This window comes from Callospermophilus lateralis, unplaced genomic scaffold, assembly GCF_048772815.1.
Source record: "Callospermophilus lateralis isolate mCalLat2 unplaced genomic scaffold, mCalLat2.hap1 Scaffold_63, whole genome shotgun sequence".
Lineage (NCBI taxonomy): Eukaryota > Metazoa > Chordata > Mammalia > Rodentia > Sciuridae > Callospermophilus > Callospermophilus lateralis.
Window position 1 is genome coordinate 6329319 of NW_027514713.1, and position 12039 is coordinate 6341357.

Here is a 12039-nt window from a genome sequence, read left to right on the forward strand (position 1 = left end):
CACCCTGTATCACAGCCAGCGTCATTCACATCCTTCACTGTATTTTACTTCCACAGAAACCATATAGATAGATAGCTATAATTATTCTTAAATTTGTACCTTTAGAATTGCTTGAAAGTATCCAAATCATAATGATTATAACCATAAATATCAGCAGCGATCTCAGTATCTCACTCCATAGTTAAAATATTGGCATTTGGAGATGAGAGCAATAGAATCTTGAAGCAAAGAAACTTGCAAGTCCCTATTAAATCCCAACAATGGCATATTACAATAAAAATATTAAAAAGGACAAATAGAAAATAATTTTGTTTGCAGTAGAGTTTTATGTTTGTGTATATCTATCATCAAATGGTTTCAAATGCACTTCACTAAAGGTAAACATTGTATTATGAACTCATTTGTGTTTATGATTCATTGTGAATCTCATTTCCCTTCTGTGAGTTATTTTTGCTTTATTTTAAAGTACAACAAATACATAAAAATTACAGGATTAGCAAAACCTTCCATTGGCCACACACATCCCCAAACAATTTGTACCTAGAGACTCTATTTCAGGTTTGTTTTCATCAAATTTCCATTTGGAAACATAAATTTTCTTCTTATGATCAATACAGATGTCACTCTGTTCATTCTCAATCCATCGCCTGGGTGATTCATACATGGAAAGCCAATACTTTACACAAGGAGGCAAATGGAAATGTAAAGAAGCCATCCCAGTGTCACCAGCATATCTAGTGATAAAGCCAAAGCTGTGTAAGAGCAGGCCTTCTGTGGGCCCCTCCACCTCAGTCCTGTTGGGAAAAGCCACAGCCAGGCTTTCTGATGCTGTGTGTGTGAGTTCAACCTACGATTGCCATGGGTGCTTCACCAGGTACTCAGAAAGCACTTGGGGAGGAAGCTTCTGTTGGCAGAAAAGGTGCTCATTTTCTGTACCAATTTTCTAGAGTCAGAGAGGCTTATGCATAAACAATGAGAGAAAAAGGGATGGATCATCTTGCCGAATGGAAAGCTGCAGGTGTCCCTGCAAAACAAGCGGAAACAAGGAAAACAGCCAGGCGGTGCTGTGGAGGAGGTGAGGGCTCCTAGGAGCAGACCTAGGATCAAGTCTACTTCCCACCATTTGCTCACCGTGAGGCTTTAGGCAGGTCGTTCAACATTGCAAAAACTATGTCTTCATCTGTAAAACAGAGACAATGATCCAGATTGCTGTGCTGATGAAATGAGATGATGTCCTTAGCATTCTGGTCAAACATCTGTATCAAAGTAAACATTAGCAAAAGTCAGGCACCTGACTGCTTCTTTCCAGCACCTCCCAACAGAAACTAAGACTTTATTTGGGTCTCTAAGCCATCATTTCAGCAAAGATTTTGTGAACAGCTCCGTGAGGGAAAGATGGCCTCCTTTTTATTGATTACTAATGTGTGAGGACTAATAGTTCCCCACTGTGTGCATGTTAAATAGAGTTGTCTAACTATTTCAGAGTCACCCTGCCTTCTAGTCATCTAGCTCCCTCTAATCATTTCATTTATCCTTTCTTCTGGGATATTATACTCTGCGTCCCTCCCACAATTAAATTTGAGAAATTATACCTCTTCTATTCTCTGGCAATGTAATTTAATTGGGTAAATTTCTCATCCTGGTTCTAGAGGTAAGCACATGACTCCAGCCACTGCCAAGGAAAGTGTTAACTGTTCTTTCTTTGTTAAATAGAGTTTAAGACGAATCTTTTTTTTTTCCCCCTTTAGAGATGGTGGGTTAGGGCCCTACTTTGAAAAATATTTGTCCAAAATGAGTCTAACACAAGACACAGAGAGGAAAAATACAAATCTTGGTGGCATGATTTGAGATCCCCTCCAGCTGTGACTGAAATGTGCAGCTTTTTTTCACATTGGCGCAGGTTGCTAAGGGCTAAGGGACACCTACTTAAACTGGGTTTGGAGAATATAGCTGGACAGGGTTAGCCAGGAATGCAGGTGATGGGTACCCTGGAAAAGAAGTATTATTGTGACACTCTAGTAGGATAAGAGGATGCGGGTTTCAGCAGTGGAAGAAATTAAAGCCTGGAGCTGCAATTGGTAATGGGGCAAGTTTTCTTTGTTTATATTTTTTTTCTTCTTAACTTACCATCTGTAAACGAGAGAAGTAAATGGTGGAAAAGCTCCAAATGATGAGTACAGGTAATAAGAGCTATTTCTGAGGAAGGAACAATGAGTTATCTAGATGATTAAGCTGTTCACAGAAATAAAGTGGAACAAACTCTTAGTGGAGAAACAAATAAGAACAATGTTCACTACCAGCAGGAGGGCTCAAAATTCCTACCAGGTGCCAAAAGGCATATATCGCTTTATATGATGCTGCTTATACTGGCTTCTCATGAACTGAAGATTTTTTTCCCTGAAAGCATCTCCTTCTGTCTTTCCCCTCATGTAGTCTGTTTTTTTTTTATTTCTACCTTTTCCAAAATATTCTGATAAATTTTTCTGATATAAGCCCAGTCCATAACATATACCTGTCATCTGCCTTCATGATTTTGCTGTTACTATTACCAAATAATATTCAGTAAATATTTATTGGATGATAAATGAATATTAAATGTGCATTGATTTCTTGCTTATTTGTTCAATATGCAATTACTGAGCACAGGATCGTAGAAAGAAAAGATGTTGGTCTTTGTCTTCTAGGAGCTCACACATGATTCTTTACCCATGTAGTATTTCCAGAGAGCAGGACTTATTTATTGTTTCCCCTATTGTCTGTATGTGTGTGCGTACAAGCATGTGCCTCTAGAGCCATGAGATGAAATACAGAGAACATTAATACAGAATAGTAACTTAGGTCCATTTGATGCCTTGTAAAAAAGTAAAGGGATGATTTCCATTTGCAGTAGAGGCCTGGGAAAGATAGACTATGCAGTTACATGATTCCTCATGGTGTCTGCTATAAAAATAATAATAATTTAGGGTCTTAAATAACAACAACAATAACAGGGTCCTAAATAATAATAATTTAGGATCCTAAATGTTATGATTTGCTGAGTGTGCAGTGTCCCTTGTGTGGAGCTCAGGAAGCTCACTAAGGTGGAGGTTATTGCCAATGTGCAAGGCGGGAGGCACATATTACTATATCCCCATGATGTGAGCAAATTGAATTATTATCACAGGATGGTTAACTGTGCAGAATAATATTAAGACTTGAAAGAGGGAATGAGTTTTGCTTTCATTGAAATGAATCTTTAATGCTAAAGTTTTAAATTTTTGCAGTATTAATAGATTTATCTGAATTGAAATTCATAAATCAAACTTGATCACTTCAGAATATTTTAACCATATGTGAGGTGGCGTTATGTGCTAATGCTATTTGAACACTAGAATTTCTCTGTTTTTGGTGACTATTTTTTTTGTTTTTGTATTTTTGTATTTTAGGGAAAGTATGTAGCAATGAAATAGAAGGCATGTTATGGGTTTTTAGTTCTACTTTATCAGCTACTAGGATTGGGTATTATGAAGAAAAGATATTTAATTTCTCTGTGCCTTTCTCATTGCATCTATAAAATGGCAACAAAACACCAGGATTATTGAGCTGAGAGCTTTTTTAGGACCATGTGGGCACACTGTGATCATTCCTTCTGTCAAACGTCCCTCCAAGTTGTTTTCCTTATGTGCTGGGCCCCAAGTCACAGTCCTGTGTATCACCTTTTCTTATTGTACAATTGTTTGGGACAGGAGAAGGCCTTATTCTCTATAATCACAGCACAAAGCAGGTGGTTAACTAATGTGCTTGGGAGGGGATGCAAAAATACTACACTTATTTAGTTTCTCCTTCAGTTAACACATAACATAGGAGAAAGCACATTTAAGTATATAGATATCAGATATACTAATCACAGGCAGTAGGTGTGGGCTGAAACATGACTTCAGCTTTATCAGTCCTTATTCTTTTTCTTCAACTGACTTTCTCTTTCCTTCAGTGTGAGAGCAGCCTGACCCCTTGGGCATTCTACAAAGTCATCAGGAACCTAAAACAGGGAGTACATTGAAAAAAACAAGGAAAGAGGAAACAGAACCAAAAGAAATAACTGTCTTGAAGGTGATGTGAAAGTCCCCAGCTCATTTCTCTGATTAGCTTCCTCTAGCAAACACGGACAGGGTCCTCTCTGTCTGGGAGAGGATTCCCTTCTATTCCAGTCTGCCCTCTACTCTGAAGAACAAGTGTTTCTTTTGCATCATGGATTCAACTCCACTGAACTTGTTTCAACCAAAGAAAAGGAGAGAAAGATTTTCTAATTTTCTTATTTTCATCATACAATTTGATTTTTGTTACTTCCTTATTTTCTAAACTGCATTAACATTCTTGTGAAGTTGAAAATACAAACATCATGCAATTCCCCAGGTACTCTGTTGGATGGTTAACCCCTGTGACATCACCCTTGAGGGTGATCACAGCCCATCTTCCTAGGAACAAACATTTTAAATTAAACATGAACTAAGGTTGGAACAGATGAGATATCCACTTGCATTGTAAAAAAAAAAGACTTTCAAGCAAAGCCTTACACCAAGCCATTTTAGATGGCATGATCCTATTCTTCAGTAAATACCAAGTTGAGTTTTATCTACAGTCCCATGTTTTGGAGTGATTTTAGTTGGAATACAATTTTACTTAAATTTAAAAAAAACATTTCTCTACCTTTTAAAAAGTAGTTTAATGTCTGATGTTCTACTTTCAATGGCTTCATTTTCTCACTGAAACTTTTGTTTACTCTTTGATTTCCCAGATTTAATTCTTCACTATTCAGAAAAACTCAGATTTCCCATCTTAATGCCTTTGCTCATGGTGGCCCATCTGTAAAACAATCCTTTCTCTGAGACTCAATTCCTCTTAGAAATGTGTTCAGACTTTTCCCATTTTTTTCAGAAGTAGCTAACTTTCTTTTATTTTTTTCTCAAAAACTTCTGTAGCACATCTCACAGGAATATTCATCATTCAACAAATAACTATAAAGTTCTCCCTTTTGGCCAGCTATCATATTGGCCACCAGAAATACAAGTTTAAATAAGAATACAACTAGTCTGAATAAGTTCTCCCATGCACTTTTTCTAACTGCATTATACTTTTGAATAACATGTATATGCATAATGTATATTAATGTGGTTAGCAATATATAGTTGAATGAATACATATACATATCTATTTGTAAACACAGGATGCAGTAGAAAAATAAATATTTTAGAAACAGCAGAACCTAGGTTCTACTTAGACCTTTATTCCTGCTAATCTGTGATATTCATAAACTACTTACCTTCCTTGAATTTCAATTTTCCCCTCTTAAATGGGGGTTAGTGATATTTGGGTCATGGTGGGCATTAAATGAAAAAGTGCATGCTAGCAGTTGGCCTACGTGTAAAATAGAGGAGAAGTCGCAAAGATTCTGAAATCTTTAAGGTTCTAAGATGCTAAGATTTCTAAAATCACTGAATAAAAATCACTGTTTTGCCAAGACTGTTGTGATCTGACATAAAGCCAGGTGTGACAGAACCCCATCTTTTTGCTTTGGTTCCCTGTTGATATGAGGATTGTTCTCCTTTCAGAATTAAGGTCAAGAACACTCATCCTCTCTGCTCCACAGAATGTAGGCTTGGCAGTGACACTTATTTCAGGAGCACCTTCCTTTCTGTGCTGTGTCACACAGACATGCCTGGAGGGATGAAAGCACATCTTGGGGTATTCCCCAAATTGGGGAGCTGCCTCTGGAGTTGGTATGTTCTGTATCCTCTTGTCACAGCTTTAATCTATCCTTCAAGTGGCCTAATGTTGAAGATAAATGTTTCCTGGGGCCTGGGAATTCATAATGGACTGTAATTAATTACAGATTAAGAAAATAAAACAAGAAATAAGGTGATCATTTTAAAGTTCTGAATAGAAAGAATCAAGGGTTGGACCTTAACTAATTGGTTTCCTGATAAAGGTTTCCTCCAGGGCCTTGGAGAGACCTTTTATTTTAATGAGTATTTGCCAAGAGTAGAGGTTTCTCTAAGCTACTGCCTCCTGGTTATCACTATCTCTCTCTCTCTCTCTCTCTCTCTCTCTCTCTCTCTCTCTCTCTCTCTCTCACACACACACACACACACACACACACACACACTCAAAGGGTGAGAAATCTAAACTTTGTAACAACCTCCAAGATTTGCTGCATTCAAAAGGAACATTATATAAAGTTACCCTGCAGTGTGTGGGGTGATGATTAATCTTAATCGGCCCTTCTCTAGTTCTGTGCCCTTGGGGGCCCTCATTTGCATTTTAAGGCTAAAGCTGAGGCTCAGAATGGGTCAGTTTAGGAGTTTCTAAATTAGAGTTGAAACTTCCATTCCCCAAACTTGTATCTACATATAATTCTACTCAGCTTGGCAACTGAGAAATTTCTATGATTTTTCTTCAGTTATGGAGTAATTTATGTTTCTAATAGTGATAAAATAAATAACCCTCTAATATCCTGAATTAATAAATTCACCATTAAAGGTATTCTCATCTTTTAAAACCTCACTGTATTTTCTAGCTGGGAGGCATGCAAAATGATACCCAGTATTTCAGGCAGCGTATGTGCTAAGGAAAACACTTCCAGCTTTATCAGTGGATTCCTAGACTAGTTAACTGTGAAGCTGAAATAAATAGGACTCAGTGGAGAAATGAGGTAGTCCTAGGAAACCATGTCTCCCTTTATGCAGAATTCTGAAAGCACAGATTTGTTAAGTGGTTTTAACACATGTCCACAAAGTGATTCTACGTTTCTCCAATTAAGAGTCGAATTCCACACTCTCTGACCATGGTCTGGCCTTAGTGACTTGCTGATAACACAGAATGTGGCATTCTGCATGACTTCTAAGGTTAACTCATACAGATGTTAGAGCTTTTGCCTAGCTCTCTTATGGGGCATGTGTTCTCAGAACCCTGATCCACTAGGTAAGAGGTCTGGCTATGCTGAATCTGTCATGTATGGGAGACCACCTGGAGAGACCCTATGAGGATAGAGATGACTGAGAATTCCAAAGGACTCATGTCCCAGATCTTTGAGTTTTCTCAGCTCATATGAATAAAGAAGCTTTCAAGATGTCTTCAGTTGTCACCTGTCCTCAAGTACATGAGAAACTCAAGCAAGGAATGCCTAGCTTAGTTCAGATATCCACAACAGCCATGAGCAATAATAAGAAACTATTATTGTTACTTATGCCCCTAGATTTGGGGTATATTATTACATGGAAATAGATAATTAAAACAAGGGAAAAGCAATAGGTTGGTCTGACTGGAGAAAAAATTTTATCATGACCACATAAGGACCTGAGTGAAGTCAAATTAGACAGTAGGATAAGTTGGGTCTCAGGGGACCTAGAATTTTTGATGGAAAAATTCAGTTTTTTTCTTTTTGACAGAAGTAAACTATTGGCATCTTAAAAGATGATTCTGGTAGAGTCACATAGATCACAACTTGGAAACAGGAGATCCATTGCCCAACAAAAATTCTAAAAGAGGGAAAGGGTAGAAATGAAGATAAAGAGACTGATTTTGAATTCAGACAGTTCCAGTTTGACTTCTGGCAGATCACATGCTCCTGCCTAGTCTTATTTTCTTTCGCTACCCTTTCCATCTCCATGAGATGGGGACAAAGGGATGCAAGTGATGGATACATGAAGTTAAAGGAATAATTTACAAAATGGGCCTATTGAGCTAACCCCCCACACTTTCTTTTCCAAGAAACAATTTACTTGCAGACCTTCCTGACTTAAGTGAACAGGATATGTCACATTCCTCAACAAACTACCTATTATCTACAGAAGAAATGAAGGCCTGAAATAATATCAGTAAGAGAAATGCAAGTTACCCTGAAGGGTGACCCTTTTGCGACCCTGGTCATAGATCAGATCCCAAAACTCGGGGAGATAAAGACCATTCCTCTTAATCCTAAAATCTGTAAGAATGTGTGGTTAGGAATCCAAATAGAACCCATCAGCATGAACCAGGTGACTAGAGTTGTCATGGCAGTAAAGACCTGAAAGTCTGATATCATCCAGCTGTCAGTCAAGACTGAAGAGGTAGACCTGGACAGGACTCTCTGGAAACTTCTCTTGGATACCCAATGAAACCGAAGTTCAGGACAGGCACACTATCCTTCTCCTCTCTGAAGGGAACTACTCTCCATAGAGAGTATCCCCTCCCACCTTCCCTATCCCTTCAACAAACGAATGACTGTTTCTCTGAGTGACATATATGAAATCTTTCTGACTTTATCACAAGAATTGGGGTTTGAAGGGCAGGTCTTTGTACTGCCTCAGTTTGCCAGGAGGCTTCAGCTCTGTAACATACAGTATCTTACACTTCCCGGGCACATGATAGGACTTGGCAGATATTTGTTGGCAAGAGAGAAACTGTAGTTTAATAAAAATACTTTTGATTAAAGGAGGAAGAATTTGGTTCTATTTCTGGCTTCAGAAGTTACTGATCATATAAAAATTAAGTACACTCCTTGGGACCAATTTGCTTCTATTGAAATTGCAATAATATTATTAGGTTCCTGAGCTTATTGCAAGCCTCTCATTTCATGTTTAAACCACTCCCTAGACAATTTTATCAATACTCATGGCTTCTGTTATCTCATAGATGCAGAACCTTCTAAACGTAACTCTGATCTGTCCCCAAAATACTGACCGACAGATCATCTAATATCATCTCCATCTGATAGCTATGGATAACTCAGAATCAGCATGTGATAAAATGTAATTGGCACTTCCTTGTTCCAGTCTTCCTCTGGCCTCCTACTCTCCATAAATAGTTTCTAAAATGTTCTTTCTAAGGAGTCATGACCTAATCAAAAGATATAAACTTTAATGACAAAACTGGCCAAAGTAAGAGACTAACAGGAATAAAATGTTTGATTTGAGAAACTGTCTGGTAGCATGGACATTTCCTACAATCACAACCAACTCTCTCTTCCAAAAAGAATTTGGCTTGCCCACATTACCTCATGTGCCCTTCATTTCTCATTTATTAAATGTGATTGAATTAATAAGCAGAAATCCCACTGCAAATTGCTGTACCTGAATCAGCTGCATCCCCAAATTAACAATATCAAAAACATTAATATCTGATCAGGATGCCCCCAAATACTGTAGATTGTATCCTTCAGTGTTTGTGATCAAAAATGTATTTCTATTATCTCCAGAACATTGCTTAATTTCTTTTATTTAGAAAACATAGAATATCTCTGGTGGCATCTGATTATGGGTTTTCTGGGCTCACAGCATGAGAATTCAAATCATATCTACCAGATAGGATTTAGAAGAATAACAATTTGGATTTCTGTCTGAAAATAACTGGATGACAAAAGATGGTTAGTCCATCTTTTGGCACCACAGCATATATAGACCCTCAACAAAACATAAAAAGGTAAAGCTAGTGTCGTTTTCCCTTGTTAAAAATGACCTAATTATGTGAAAAAGGACACTGGGTCTTGCCACCCTCCTTGGGACCTGACTCACACAGTGGTATCTCTTATCAGGGAAAACACTTAGCTACATTTCAAATCAATCTCCATTAAGATTACAGCTGAGATAAGAAGTTCCCTTTGAGTCAGAATAATTAACTTTTAGTTAGTGTTGATTTGATGCATTTTTTTAAGTAACAAGGAAGGAGAGGAACACTGTAATTTCTTATTTCAGAAGCTGTCTTGAAGTCAGTGGGGTGGAGAGTTTTGAAGAGCTTCTTAGCTCTTTTCCTTAGTGGCTTTGATTTTTCCTAAGAAGCCTGAGCTGATTCACATTTGGCAAGTGGGGCGGTAGTTGGGGACAGCCCAGGTTTGTGGATGGTAATGAGAAAGTTTAGAACACAAGCCAAGCTCTATTGTGCACTATAGGAGCAGGCTTAGAGCTACCAAAGATGTGACTGTTTTCTGTGAGCTCAAACCTGCTTCTTTCTTTTTTTTTTAGTTGTCAATGTGCAGGTTTGATTGACATTGCATCTGGAGGAATAAGTCATTGATGCATGATCATGCCAGTCACTGATACACCCTACACTTGCTTTAAGTGAAACTAGTGTTCACTCAAAACTCTTAAGAAATCCATCCTGTAGAAACTGGTTATAAGGAGTCTCAGATCATAACAAAAATATGGCAAAATTTCTTCTAGAGGTAGGGAAAACTGATGCATATGCACTACAAGAATGTACTTAAATGTAATGAGGGTCAAATGCTTAGCAAAAAAAAATGCCATTTAATAACTACCTGTAGAAAGTTTTATTTAATCCATAGAACTAAGCATAAGCCATAGTTCACCCCATTATAAGTAGTCAGAATGCTAAGATGTTATTTTAGCTCTCTAAAAAGCATAGCATTTCTTGACTATCAGAAAGAGAAACTTGAGGAAGTAAACATAGGGCATCTTAAAATGGTAGAAATTGGAAGAGAAACAATGGATTACACATCCGGCTATGCCAGAATCCTTGTTTTATATTAGCTCCCCTTCAACAAAAATTTGAAACTTGAAAAAATAGTCTTTGCAGGCACTAATGAAGAACAAAATTTAGCAAAAACTGTAGACTCTTTGACCTTTGTAGAAAGAAAATGGCATTGTGTGTTTTATAGGTTTTATCCTTGGGTTCCTTTCCATACTACAATGTACAGTGGCTAAAACCCATATAGAAAATTGGATGCTTGTTGGTTTTACGCATTTGGAGGGACAGTGACTAAAACTGACAAAGTAGCCGGAAATGAGAAAATGATCATGAAAAGTGGAAAGGCACATTGAGGTGTCCCCAAGCTTTGCCTCTGAAATCCCCTCACACTCGTTGCAGATACTTGAATTTCACATGCCTCCAAAGAACCCAAAAGAGAGCAACAACTGCATAACTGAAAATCTAAGTCAAAATTTCTTCTATTCTCCATCACAGTGGGAAATAAAGAGAGTTTGGAGTTTGAATCCTACCAGGCTAAACAAGTATGGTAGTCACCTTGGGCTTCCCATGAAACCCCAGAAGAGCTAACTCATCAAAGAGAAGGTGAGGAGCAGGGGTTAAGGATCTTCATGAAACAAATGGCAAATCTAAAGGATACAAAATCTAACAAAGTATACCCCAAACAAGGAACAATTTCTATGTGATCAGCCAATAATTTAATTACTTATTAGAATAAATGTTATTTGGAGAAAGGCACCTGAAACCAGTCTTCAATGTAGTATATTTAAAATGCTTAGCATTTAATCAAAATTTATCAAGTACATAAAGAAATAAGACAAATTAAGCTAAGATTAAGGGATAAAAGCACACAACAGAAAAAGTGTTAGTGTTTCATAGGTGTTAAATTGATAAAAAAGGAGTGATTTCAAGGTGACAAACCATAGGTTAATTATTAATAATGAAAATAAAATATAAGATTTCAAATAAAAGATATGAATTGGAAAATATACAGATGGTCTCAATAGCCAGCTGGAGAAGGGAAAGATAATGGAGTCAAGAATAATGAAAAATAGAGTAATGGAAATTATCCAAATTGAAAAAAAAGGGGATAAAAAGGATGAATGAGACCTTAGAAACCTGAGACACAATACCCAATGTTTAGGCAGGTGGATAACAGGATTTCTAATAAGGGAGTTAATAAAAGAAGTGGATTATGTATTTGTAGCTCTGATGATTGTTGCTAATATTGACAGGACACTCCCCATGTTCTAAGCATTATGAGCTCTTGCACAGTTTGTCACATTTTCTCAATTCATGATGTAGGCATTGGTGAACACAACTTTATAGATACATAAAAAGTGACTCACAGAATTTGCTTTCCTAAGTAACCACAGTAAGAGAAACCTAAGAATATGGCTTTCCTAAATAACCACAGTGACACATACCCTCAGTCTTCCTGATGCCTGCGCAAAATCTCCAAACCCACTCTACCTTTCATTGTTAAGTGAGAGCTCTATTACCTTTTCCAGGTATTCTGTATCTACTACAACTCTGTTTCCACAGGGATGCTAATCCTCATCCTTTATTTACAAAGGAGAAAGT